At 40.3% G+C, this 14,003-nt stretch overlaps 1 pseudogene; it reads right to left on the reverse strand.

Annotated features, from left to right (window-relative positions):
- Window positions 1-10,087: 10,087 nt before the first annotated feature.
- On the reverse strand, window positions 10,088-12,547 carry LOC110565771 (olfactory receptor 2A14-like; annotated as a pseudogene).
- Between the last annotated feature and the right edge of the window lie 1,456 nt (window positions 12,548-14,003).

Genomic DNA, 14,003 nt, shown 5'->3' on the forward strand with positions numbered 1-14,003 from the left:
GGGCTCAGGGAACACGGTGAAAGAGGAGGTGGAAAAGAATACAAGACCGAGAGGAAATGGAGGGCAGCAAGAGCTCAGGGCCCTCTAAACACACAGGACAGATGCATTTATGAACTCACAGAGTCAGAGGCAGCATGCCCAGGGCCTGAAAGGGTCTGCACCAGATGGGGGTCTAGAGCAGAAAGGAGAAGCTTCTAACCCAGAAGCTTTCTCCCACTGACAAACATTTGCAAATAAATATTTAGTTTTTTCCAAGGGAGATTCACTGGGGAGACAAACTGCTCCTAAGGGCAGGCCAGAAGCCCAGCCATAGACGACTAACATAAAATAAACCCAACAGCATATCTGAAAGTTTCATGTCTCAAAATATCATGTCAGGGCTATTCCTTTTTAAATTTTATCTTTTTTATTTTTTCTCCTTTTTTCACCTTCGAGATTTTGTTTGTTTGTTTGAGACAGGGTTTCTTTGTGTAGCGTTGGCCGTCTTGGAATCACTCTGTAGACCAGGCTATCCTTGAACTCATAGACTTACATACCTCTGCTGGGATTAAAGGCATGGGCCACCACCCCTTCCGGTTCTTGTGGCTTTCAGTTTTGTATTTTAATGGGATTTTTGAGTATGTGAATGAGTGGTCTTCTGTGACAATATCTGCTTTGGGGGGCTTTTTTTCTTCTGTTTGTTTTGTTCCAATCTGATGTGTTAGTTTGTGTTTTGTCTTATTATATTATATTTTATTACCACCTCTTAGAAGCCTGCTTGTTCTGTTTTGTTTTGAGACAGGGTTTCTTAGTGTAGCTTTGACTGTCCTGAAGATCACTCTGTAGACTAGACTGGCTTCAAACTCTGTCTCCCAAGTGCTGGGGTCAAAGGTGTGTACCCTCACCGCTCAGGCCCCTGTTTGTTTTCTAAAGAAACACAGAAAGGGCGTGGATCCAGATTGGAGGAAAGGTGGAGTAGAACTGGAAGGAGAGAGAGGGGAAACTATAGTCAGAATATGGTATATGAAAAGAAATCTATTTCAATAAAATAAAAAGAAAAAAACCCTCATTATATATACATCAGTTACAAGAAAGTTTATTTTTTTAAAGAAGGAAATTTATTAAGGGGAAGAGGGAAGAGAGAAAGGAGGTGTAGGAGAGAAGGGGAACCCCAGAAAGAGAGAGAAGGAGAGAAACTGAGGAGGAGGGAGAAAGAGAGAGGGAGAGAGAGAGAGAAAAGAAAGTTATTTTAGATATAAGACAAAATATCATTTGAAGCAAAGCAAGGCAAATTAAAAAAATTACAATTCTAATTTCAAGAAATGCACAACTTCAAATTCTTCCAGTACATAAGCAAGTAGTTACAAGTCCTATACTCATTGTGGAATGATGCAATCCCTCTTGCCCAACTCTCTGAACTGTTGGCCCCTAGCCAAGTGCCATTGTGCTGTGTGACTTTTCCTGAGGGGACATGAACAATGTTGCTTCACACGGCATAGGGCACTGATGACAGACCAAACAAATGATTATGTCTAAGTCTACTTTAGAGAACCAATAAGTTATTATTGTTGCTGATGTGAATGAAGGTGAGGGTTATGCACAGGAGCATGGGTTTATTCAAATGTAGCTGCATCCCCCAAAGCCCACATCAGCATGGGTGGAAACTCATGTTGTTTCCCTAAGCTCTCTGGACAATTTTCTGGGAGCCTGAGTAATTGGAATGTCTCAACAGCAATCCTTTTTACCCAGGATGTCTTAGGAGAGGTCTTGTATTCGAATCTTCTGAATGTCAGGAACTTCCCGAGACTTGTGAGTTTTATGCACTTTCCACGTTTTTTTCAGTTTCGTTTACTTTCTGAACCTCTCTATAGAAGGGAACAATTATTTTTTAATTATTTTTTATTAATTACAGTTTATTCGCTTTGTATCCCCCCTGTACCTTCCTCCCTACACCCCCCCCCAATCCTACCCTCCCTCTTCCCCACCTGTGTCTTTCTCCCAGTCCACTGAAAAGGGAGGTCCTCCTCCCCTTCCCTCTGACCCTAGTCTATCAGGTCTCATCAGGAGTGGCTGCATTGTCTTCTTCTGTGGCCTGCTAAGGCTGCTCCTCCCTCAGGGGGAGATGATCAAAGAGCAGGCCACTCAGTTCCTGTCAGAGACAGTACCTGTCCCCATTACTATAGAGGCCACTTGGATACTGAACTGCCATAGGCTACCTCTGTGCAGGGGTTCCAGGCCATCTCCATGAGTGGTCCTTGGCTGGAGTGTCAGTTTCAGAAAAAAACCCTGTGCCCAGACTTTAAGGATCTATAACTGTCGTTGTGGAGCTCCTGTCCTCTCCAGGTCTTACTATCTTCCACTTCTTTTATAAGATTCCCTGCACTCTGCCCAAAGTTTGGCTATGAGTCTCAACATCTGCTTTGATACTCAACAGGGTAGGGCCTTTCAGAGGCCCTCTGTGGTAAGCTCCTGTCCTATTCCCTGTTTTCTCCCTCCTCCAATGTCCATCCTCTTTGCCTTTCTGAATGGGGATTGAACATCTTAGCCAGAGTCCTCAGAAGGGAACATTTCAACTCTGAGAAAGTAGCTACACACATCTTGATGGTGTTTACTACTGGAAGAGAGGAAAGGTGGCATATAAATATTTGAATGTACAGTTCCAACAGAGCAGGCAACATTTGTTTAAGTAAAAATATTTATATTACTTGATAACATTCATTATTTGCTTTCTGTGTTCATTTAAATTTTTTTTTTGCTATTAGACCTATTTATTATAGGAAGTTTTGAAATTTTTTTAATTTTAATTTTTTATATTAATTAGTTTATTCATTTGTTTATTCATTTATTCATTAGTTTATTCATTATTAATTTGTATCCCAGGTGTAGCCCTCTCCTTCATTTCCTCCACATCCCACCCTCCCTCCCTCATCTCCTCCCATGCCCCTCTCCACGTCCACTGAAAAGCTTCAAGTCTCTGAAGAAAGAAATTAAAGAAGATATCAGAAGATGGAAAGATCTCCCATGCTAATGGATCAGTAGGATTAACATAGTGAAAATGGACATTCTGCCAAAATCAATCTACAGATTCAATGTAATTCCCATCAAAATACCAACACAATTCTCTACAGACCTTGAAAGAAAAATTCTCAACTTCATATGGAAAAACAAGAACAATCCGGAATTGCCTAAATGATCCCTTTACAACAACAGATCATCTGGAGGTATCTCTGTCCCTGATCTCAAGCTATACTACAGAGCAATAGTAACAAAAATGGCATGGTACTGGCATAGAAACAGAACAGTGGATCAATGGAATTGAAGACCTAGAAATAAACATACACACCTATGGATACTTGATTTTTGACAAAGATGCTAAAACCAAACAGTGGAAAAAAAGATAACACCTTCAACAAATGGTGCTGGTCTAACTAGATGTCTACATGTAGAAAAATGCAAATAGATCCACATTTATCACCCTGCACAAAACTAAAGCTCAAGTGGATCAAAGACCTCAACATTAAACCAGACACACTAAACCTGTTAGAAGAAAAAAGTGAGGAAGAGCCTGGAACTCATTGTCACAGGAGACAAGTTCCTGAACGGAACACCAACAGCACAGGCTCTAATCAATAAAGGGGACCTCATGAAACTGAAAAGCTTCTGTAAAGCAAAGGACACTGTCACCAGAAGAAAACTACAACCTACAGACTGGAAAAGAATCTTCCCCAAACCTATATCTGACAGTACTAATATCCAGACTATATAAGGAACTCAAGAAGTTAAAAAGCAACAAATCAAGTGACCCAATTAAAAAATGGGGCACAGAGCTAAGCAGAGAATTCTCTGTAGAGGAACATCGAATGGCATAGAAAGACTTAAAGAAATGCTCAACATCTTTAGTCATCAGGGAAATGCAAACCAAAACGACCCTGAGATTTTACCTTACACCCATCAGAATGGCTAAGATCAAAAACTCAAGTGACAATACATGCTGGAGTGGATGTGGAGAAAGGGGAACCCTCCTCCATTGCTGGCAGGAATGTAAACTTGTTCAACCACTTTGGAAATCAATCTGGTACTTTCTCAGACAAGTAGAAACATTCAAAATTTTTATACATAAAATACATCTAAAAGTTTACCTAGTATTTGATTGAGACTAACAATATTCAATAATATAAAATAATAACCTATAATATGAAAACATAAGAGGATGTGACCACTGCTCAAACAAATTCTCATGAAGAGATGTTTTTGAAATATTTTTTGAAAATTTCATTCAATATATTTTGATAATATTTTTTCTTCTCTCTCAACTCCTCCCAGACCTCCTCTCACCTATATCTACCCAACTTCATGTTCTTTCTCTCTACTAGGGAGGTTTATTTATTTATTTATTTATTTATCTATTTATTTATTTTGCCTATAAAGTTTTTTAATAAAAAATACTCATTACAGTTTTCCAAAAACAACTTTCCACTTTAAATGCTATTTTCCCTTTCCCCCAACTGGTTATTCTCATCTCTATTTCAGTATTAGTTTCCCCGTCCCCCTAAAATTCAAGTTTTTAAGCCTTCACTATCAAGACCTAGTGACAGCACCCAGCATTCCCAAAAGGAACCTGACATTATACTCTATGAAGCTTAGACACCAATAGGCACATTTAAAGTTAAATTTAATTTCTGATAGGGCGTTGCACATCTCAGCAGGAATACAGCGGTGCATCTGTAAGAGTGATGAGCACCCAGGTACTGGTCCAGAGGAACTTCCTGGCACTAGTATGCAGGACTCCTTGGGTCTCAGGCAAGCACGCTCAGGCTGGCATTTCTGATGGCTTCCAAGTGATGACTTTCAATCTGCAGCATGTGTGAAGCGCCCATCTTCCAGAGCTACCTTATTTTCAAGAATTAAAGATAAAAATGTTTTGATTAAAGTTAACACAACTATCAGTTGCCATGTTCCTTCATCTACAAGAAGTATAGCTGATGACTGTTAGCAGCATGAAATGCTGTGTCCATGTGTATCATGGTGTCACCAGGGAGGTTCATAAAGGGGCCTCTTCTCACTCATAAGACGTTGGGGCTATATCTTCAGGACAACGCGAGAGAAGTGTTCTGGGTGGAGAACGGTGGTACAGTTCTTCACTGGGTATCCTGCATGATTCTGGACTTTTATTTCAAAGGGAAGATGTTTGTTTGAAATGTATAGACTATCAGGGAATAAAGGAGGCAGAGTTTATGATAGGATTTATTTGTTTCAGCTGTTAGTGTTGCTTTAACCGAGACACAGGACAAAGATGGCCTCTTCTGTTAATGCTGAATATAGACAAAGTTGTTGATATGAGGTGCCTAGCCTAGCCTTCTCACCTTTACTGGGAGTCAAGTGTTTACCTAGGGGTTCAAAGAAGAAGGGCAGAAGAAATGTGAGCAACATCTTAAAGCTGAAATGTGGATATGAGATTAGAATCCTGAATTGTAGTTAGTCAGTATGCAGCATAGGTCTCACAATGGGGACTTAGGATTGTCCCAAGAAGTGGAGGTATCCTTTGGGACTGAGCATTCAACTCATGCAATCATACACTCCCAGTGGATAGTGTCAGAATTAAGTCAGACAACATCCTTTCAGCGCTCACTGGAGAACAGATTGCTTAGTTTCCGGGCATCCCCTTAACTTCCTGTGCTTCAGTATGAAGTACTGAGCATATTTACATAAAAGTAGAAAAAAATTAACCTTGATTTTCTTTATTGTTTGATAGGCTCTCAGCATCTAGCTCTCAGACTGTTCTGAGGTCCAAATAGATTGTACTCATAAGTGTTCTTTTGATGCAATGCCAGTACACAGAGACAACAGACAAAACAAACAACTCCCCTATGAAAATGAAACAACCATATAAAACAGAGAAAATGGTAAATTAAGCAGAGCTGTTGTTATCAGTGCTCACAGGGAAGCAAGAAAACAAGGCTTCTGCAGTCTTGTTGCACAGCTCAGCTGTCAAACCCTGTGAGAACACATGCAAACTCTCATTTTCCTCCCACTTTTTCTAATAACAATAGCACATCAAGTATAAATAGTCTACAGTAGAAATAGTCAAGGTATGTTCTCTGGATCAGCCCATCAGCAGCACAGAAGAGATCATTAAATATTTGAGTGTCTGTCCATCCCATTTAGATGTACCAAATCTGAATCTATATTTTTGTCAGGTGGTCTGAAGGCACAAAACATCAGGCAATTAAAAATGTTAGATTATAGTCCCTAACAGAGAACAAGGAACAGTCTTACAGGTCAGCACCAGCGCATCAAGTCTATATGTTAGCAATACCTTGGGGACCAAAGGCACATAGTTCAAGAATTGACTTCATCTGGAGACTCCATTCTATCATTTTGAGATATGGAAACTAATATCTCATCATTATTCATGGTATCTCATAGTACAGGGCCTTGCTATTGGGGACACTTCATTTGAAATATCCATAACTCCTGCCTTCCACATGACTAATAGCAATACACATAGTGATTTGTAATAACCTTAAAATACCTAGCTACTTTCCAAATAGTTTTGCAATTTCTTTACAGCCATTCTGGCAGATGTGACTAATCAGTAATGCGAACTTCATAAGAAATGTTCCAGGGGCTGAATAAATCTAGAATGGGATGTGACTAATGGGTAGGAAGATGACTAAGTACTGCCATGCTTGGGCTAGATAGAGGCCACTCATCTTTCGGGTGGAATTTGTTCTGTAAAAACCACCTGGACAATCATAATTCTGAATATAAAAATTAAGTCTGAATTCCTTTGTCTTGATGGAGGGCTGCTTCCAGAAAAACTCTATAAAACATCCATCTCATTCCACTCAGCTGTGACGTATGGTAAGAAATGACATCATCTCTCTTCTCTCCCACTGTGTTCTGTGTCACTGTATAGCTCACTGCAACTGTCCTCTGGTAATGCCTCCTTGTTCTGAGGGTAAGTCTTTCTTCACATGCCCAGTTTACTTCACATTTCAGTGTAGAGGAGAGGGAAGGGGAAGAGAAGGAAAGAGTGAGGGAGAGAGAGAGAGAAGAGAGAGAGAGGGAGAACGAGAAGGAGATAGAGGGGAGGGGGGAGAGAGAGAGAGAGAGAGAGAGAGAGAGAGAGAGAGAGAGAGAAAATGAACCAAGATATCCCGATTTCTGGTCATAGCTGGCCTAAATCTCCATGCTTTCCAGGTTTCTCTAGTGGTTCTGTGACTACCAGAGTCATTGTGCAGAACCATCCAGCCTGTTGTGCCTGACTTCTTGTCCACCAGACTTGGGAGCTCAGGTAAGCTCACCATGAAAAGTATTCTGCTGTGAAGAATATGCTTTCCTGACAGTTTCCTGGCTTTGGATATCTAGCCTTCCATATTTAGAAGCACTGATACTGAGACACTGATAGATGTGTGTGGTTAAGTAGAGAGGGACTGGAAGTCAGACTGTCTAAGGAAGAGCCCAATCTGTGCTACTGAGTGGAATGTATCCACTCAAGAACAACGATGATTTTATCTTTCTCATGGGTTTTCCATATTTTTTAAAATAATTTAAATTTATTACAATTTATTTACTTTGTATCCCAGTTATAACCCCTTCCCTCATCCCTTCCCAAACCCACCTTCCCTTCCTCCCTCTTCTCCTTCCATGCTCTTCTTCAGTCCAGTGATAGGGAAGGTCCTCCTCCCTTTCCATCTGACCCTAGCCTATCAGGTCTCATCAGGGCTGGCTGCATTGTCTTCCTCTGTGGCCTGGTAAGGCTGCTGCCCCCTCAGTGGGAGATGATCAAAGAGCCATCCACTGAGTTCATGTCAGAGACAGCCCTTGTTCCCCTTAGAGGGAACCCACTTAGAGACTGAGTGCCATGGGCTATATATGTGCAGGGGCTCTAGGTTATCTCCATGCATGGTCCTTGGTTGGAGTATCCATTTCAGAAAAGACTCCTGGGTCCAGACTTTTTAGTTCTGTTGCTCTTTTTGTGGAGCTCCTCTGTCCCCCCAAGGTCTTCTACCATTTGCTTGCAAATTTCATGATTTCTTTGTTTTTAATTGCTGAATAATATTCCTTTGTGTAAATGTACCACAGTTTCTGTATCCATTCCTCCATTGAGGACCATCTGGGTTGTGTCCAGAATCTGGCGATTATGAATAAAGCTGCTGTGAACATGGTTGAGGAAATGTCCTTGTTGTATACTTGAGCATCCTTTGGATATATGCCTAGGAGTAGTACAGCTGGATCTTGAGGTAGCACTATTCATAAATGTCTGAGAAAGCACCAGATTGATTTCCAAAGTGGTTGTACAAGTTAACATTCCCGGCAGCAATGGAGGAGGGTTCCTCTTTCTCCACATCCTCTGCTGCATGTGTTGTCACTTGAGTTTTTGAACTTAGCCATTCTGATGGGTGAAAGGTGAAATCTCAGGGTTGTTTTGATTTGCATTTCCCTAATGGCTAATGATGTTGAGCATTTCTTTAAGTGTTTCTCTGCCATTAGATATTTCTTTATTTAGAATTCTCTGTTTAGCTCTGTACCCCATTTTTAAATTGGATAATTTGGTTTATTGGTGTTTAACTGCTTGAGTTCTTTTTATATTCTGGAGATTAGCTCTCTGTCAGATGTAGGGCTGAAGATCTTTTCCCAGTCTGTAGGTTGACATTTTGTTTTATTGACCACGTCTTTTGCTTTACAGAAGCTTTTCAGTTTCTGGAGGTAGCATTAGTTGTTGTTGATTTTAGTGCCTGAGCAGTTGGTGTTTTGTCCAGGAACATTGTCTCCTGTGCCAATGAGGTCAAGGATCTTCCCCACTCTTTCTTCTAACAGTTTTAGTGTGTCTAGTTTTATGTTGAGGTCTTGGAGCCACTAGGACTTTGGCTTTGTGCAGGGTGATAAGAATGGATCTATTTGAATTTTTCACATGTAGATATCCACTAAGACCAGCACCATTTGGTGAAGATGCTGTCTTTTTTTTTTTCCATTGTATGATTTTGGCATCATGGGTTTTTCTTAAATGATGAAATGATCTATGTAAAGTTCTGTCAATGTATTGTATTTGCCACATAGTTTGTCTCCATTTATACACCTTTATTATAAGTGGATGAAGTATTAATTAAACAACAGAAAAAGAACAACACACATTTGTTTGAATACATGAGACGTTTGCCACTGTGATGATGTTGGGAAAGACTCTGGAAATGACAGTCCATTCCATTTCAGGGCAGGAGAGAAATAAAGTTTAGGAAGCTCCTTGCGAATACACTTGAATTCTGGGGGGCTGATAGCTAGTCTCCAGGCATTGGTTAGCTAGGTCAAATCAGCAAAGCTCTGCCCACTTCCAGACAGCAGAGCTAGCTAGATCCTGGCACCTATCGTAACACTTACTGTACTGGGTGAGAGATGTCATAGTAGGGGGTGACAGACATCTAGACCAACAGAGGTAGAAATGCTGATGGAGAGATGCTGAAAAACCACAGAGAAAGTTCGTACATATGTATAAATCATAGTTCATCATCTACGAATCCTTAAGCCACCCAAAATGTTTAATCTGATCTTCACTTTCAGCTTATTCGAAGAGACAATGACATGCTTACGCCTTTATTAGCTACTGATGAACCATCGAGTACCAAACCTACAAACAGTGTTGAAGCTCCTTAAGTAACTGTGGTTTTGAAGAAATCTCCAAGCAATTCTTAGACTGGACAAGTGCAACTATTAGAGCCTGGGAGAGTTTTACACAGAACTTTGGGGATTATGGCCTTTGGATGTAGCTTGTTTTAGTCTTAATTTTATGACAAACCCAATTTGTGTTGTGATGTAATTAGAATTTTGGTAGAATGTATTCAAATTTTAGGATCCAAAGAATGAATTCAAGTATTATTTAGTTTCGTAGATAATAAAGTTAACAAAAAGAAAAAAATTGTTTGTTAAAACCTCATTTCATAGAAAGACTAAGGATGCACCACATGTAGTATTTTTCCTAAGGATTGAGAGAAAGGGTGTGGTCTTATGCTATTAGACACAGATAAAAGGCAAAAGTGAACTTTCCTAGGTGTAGGAGGTAATTGGGGATCAAGATTAGAGGAAACTACCAAGACTTGTGGTCCAAACATCACACCAACCAGGAATGACTTTCTTTGCACAGTGCCCTGCTGAGAGCACCCTTGACCTCAGCGTTCTTCAGGAAGTAGATCAGGGGGTTCAGCATGGGGTTGAAAAACTGTAAAAAGGGAAAAGGATCTTTTGCTGCTCCTCAGGGTGCTGGGACTTGGGGGCCATGTACATGATGATGGCGATGCTAAAGAAGAGCCCAACAACACAGAAGTGGGAGGAGCAGGTGGAGAAGGTCTTTCTGCGGCCCTCCCCTGACTAGATCCTCAGGATGGCCACCAGGATGCGTGTGTAGGAAATCAGAACCAAGCACAGTGGTCCCACTAAGATGAACACACAGGCGGCAAAGATGACAACTTGGTTGAGTGTTGTATCAGCACAGGCCAGCCTGAGGACAGACAGGATTTCACAGAAGTAGTTGATTTCATGAGGCCCACAGGAGGGCAGCCTCGAGATGAGAATTAAATGGACCAGAGAGAGCCAGGAGAAAGCTAAATATCCAGGAAACAGCAGCCAGGATGGCACACACTCTCCAGTTCATGATGACAGTGTAGTGTAGGGGATGACAGATGACTACATAGAGATCACAGGATATCACCACAAGCAGGAGATATTCTATGGTATCAAATGTCAAAAATAGATAAGTCTGCATTATGCAGCCATCAAACAAAATGGTCTTGACTGCATGCAAGAGGTGGACTAATGTCTGGGGCACTGTATTGCAAGCACAGGCAATGTCAACATGGCCAGATTAGAGAGCAAGAAGTATATAGGAGTGTGAAGCCTGAGCTCCAGGAAGATTAATTCAAGGATAAACCCATTCCCCAACAGTGTAAACGTATAGCAGAGAGAGAGAGAGAGAGAGAGAGAGAGAGAGAGAGAGAGAGAGAACAGTGGGAAAAGCACTAAATGAATTCTAGGGCCAAGACAGAATCCCAGCAGAATAAACTTTGTGATAATTGTCTGATTTTCTTCCATTCTCCTTCATCTGTGAAGGAGAGATAGAACTACTAGAAGATGCATACTAGGAGATGCAAATATATTAAAACATCAGTTTCGCTTTTTTATTTCATCAGTATTTTTTGGTGTGGAATACCCTTAAAATATACCCTTAGAAACCTATTTAATCCATTCCTCCACTGAGGGGCATCTGGGCTGTTTCCAGCTTCTGGCTATTACAAATAAGGCTGCTACAAACATGGTTGAGCAAATGTCCTTATTGTGTACTTGAGAATCTTTTGGATATATGCCTAGGAGTGGTATAGCTGGATCTTGAGGAAGTGCTATTTCTAGTTGTCTGAGAAAGTGCCAGATTGCTTTCCAGAGTGGTTGTACAAGTTTATATTCCCACCAGCAGTAGAGGAGGGTTCCCCTTTCTCCACAACCTCTCCAGCATGTGTCGCCCCTCAGTGGAGGAATGGATGCACAAATTGTGGTATATGTATACAATGAAATATTCCTCAGCAATAAAAAACAAGGAAATCATGAAATTTGCAGGTAATGGTGGGGTCTGGAAAAGATCATCCTGAGTGAGCTATCCCAGAAGCAGAAAGATGCACACGGTATATACTCACTCATATAGACGTATAATATAGGATAAACCTACTAAAATCTGTAAACCTAAAGAAACTAATCAAGAGGAAGGACTTTTGCTAAAATGCTCAATTCCTATCCAGAAAGGCAAAGAGGCTGGACATCAGAAGGAGAGGGAACAAGTCAGGACCCTGACACAGAGGACCTCTGAAAAGCTCTGTCCTGCAGACTATCAATGTAGATGCTGAGACTTATGGGCAACCTTTGGGCAGAATGCAGTGAATTTTAGGAAAGAAGTGGGAAACAGTAAGATCTGGAGAGTACAGGAACTCCACAAGGAGAGCAACAGAACCAAAAAATCTGAGGACAGGGGTCTTTCCTGAGACTCATACTCCAACCAAGGACTATGCATGGAGATAACTGAAGACCCCTGCACAGATGTAGCCCATGGCAGTTCAGTATCCAAGTGGGTTCCATTGTAATAGGAATAGGTACTGTCTCTGACATGAACTGATTGGCCTGCTCTTTAATTACCTCCCCCTGAAGGGGAAGCAGCATTACCAGGCCACAGAAGAAGACAATGCAGCCACTCCTGATGAGACCTAATTGACTAGGATCAGAAGGAAGGAAAAGAAGTCCTCCCCTATCAGTGGACTTGGGGAGGGGCATGCATGCAGAGGGTGGAAGAAAGGAGGGATTGGGAAGGGAGGAGGGAAAGAACCACAGGGGAGATACAAAGTGAATAAAGTGTAATTAATAAAGAAAAAACTAAAAGAAAAAAAAAAGAAAAAAGAAACCTATTTAAGTAAATTAATTAATTAAATATTAGTTACCAAACAATTTTAAAATTGTCCATCTGCTTTCATTTTAATGTTGGCAGCCATTTTTCAGAAGGGAAATATGTCAGCAGCAGCAGACCTGGAACCATTGGCGATGATGTAATTAAGGACTACCAAATGCATACCTACAAAAAGTATCACAAAACAGAGTGTTTAGAGTTTCATGTGTGTCACTTTGTTTCTGAGTTACTAGATCATAGAAAGAACAATGGTGCTTTTAGAAGAATAATGTCAGAAAAATAGAGAATGTAGATTACTTTGGAGGAAATCAGACTGTTGTCTCAAATTTTTAAACAGTTTTTTACAAATACTAAATTCATCACTGGAGTATGAAGGCTGTTTTTGAAGGGCAAGAATAATTGGGCACCTTATGAAGTAAAAGATAAAGTTTAACACATGCATAGAACTTGTGATGTTATGAGGAAGAAGTAGGCAGTAGAAATAACATCTAATTATAGTTCTATATCTCTATATTTTCATTTTCCTAAAGCATAGATTATACATATGTATAAAGTGCATCTAAATTGTGCATTGTTTTGATAAATAAAGAAAGGCTTTGCGCTGTCATCTTATTGATGAGTCTATTGAATGGCATCTTATGTATCAAGCACTATGAGAATACAATGTAGGGCAGGCTATTGGAATCAGGATTGTGAAGACTTTATTGTAAAAATGTCTTCAGAAAAAAAAAAAGAGATTACATAAAGGTTTAAATATCAAAACCTTCTAACCAGAAAATTTAGGTTTTTTGACATTTCATCGTTCTCTCTTTGGAAAATGATCAGACACCTCTGTCCTTTTCATACCCACCCCAAAATGCATCCTCCAGGCTACAAAAATCTAACATGGGCTTTTTCTCAATACATTCTAGTTGTCTGAATACATTCGTAAAGCCATATTCAAAAGAGGTATGTTTAAGACAGAGGCTTGACATTTATTTGGTCTTATATTCCTTTGCAATAAAATATTTATTTAAGTTTAACATGTATTTTGACAGTGTTGACAAGAATTAAATGTAACCTTTATGAAGTAACCAACATACATTAGTTTTTCTGGAATGAAGCATCATTCTGTAACATATCGTATTCTTCTACTTTAATTTCTGTTAAGCAGGGAAATTTATTTCACATATTTCATCCAAACTCACAATGTAGAAGTTACTTACTGTTCATATGGAATAATGAACATGTAAATTCAGCATCCATAGAGACAATTGATTTCTCTTCCTGATTAGTGAAGAGTGCTAGTAACAGGGAGAGCAGATCAAAATCTAGAAGCCTTAATAACGCTGGGAGGACTTAGGTAGTAAAGTCAGGCAGCCTTCTTATGTCAGCATTAAAACCAAGTGTTTCAGAAGAGGAAGCCTCTGGAGGTTGATACAGACCCTATCTCCTCAGAGTTTTCTTTCTTTTCCTTCCTTCCTTCCTTCCTTCCTTCCTTCCTTCCTTCCTTCCTCCCTCCCTCCCTCCCTCCCTCCCTCCCTCCCTCCCTCTCTCTCTCTCTCTCTCTCTCTCTCTCTCTCTTTCTTGGTTTTGCTCTGTGTAG

The sequence above is a fragment of the Meriones unguiculatus genome, chromosome 3 (genome assembly GCF_030254825.1).
Source record: "Meriones unguiculatus strain TT.TT164.6M chromosome 3, Bangor_MerUng_6.1, whole genome shotgun sequence".
NCBI lineage: Eukaryota > Metazoa > Chordata > Mammalia > Rodentia > Muridae > Meriones > Meriones unguiculatus.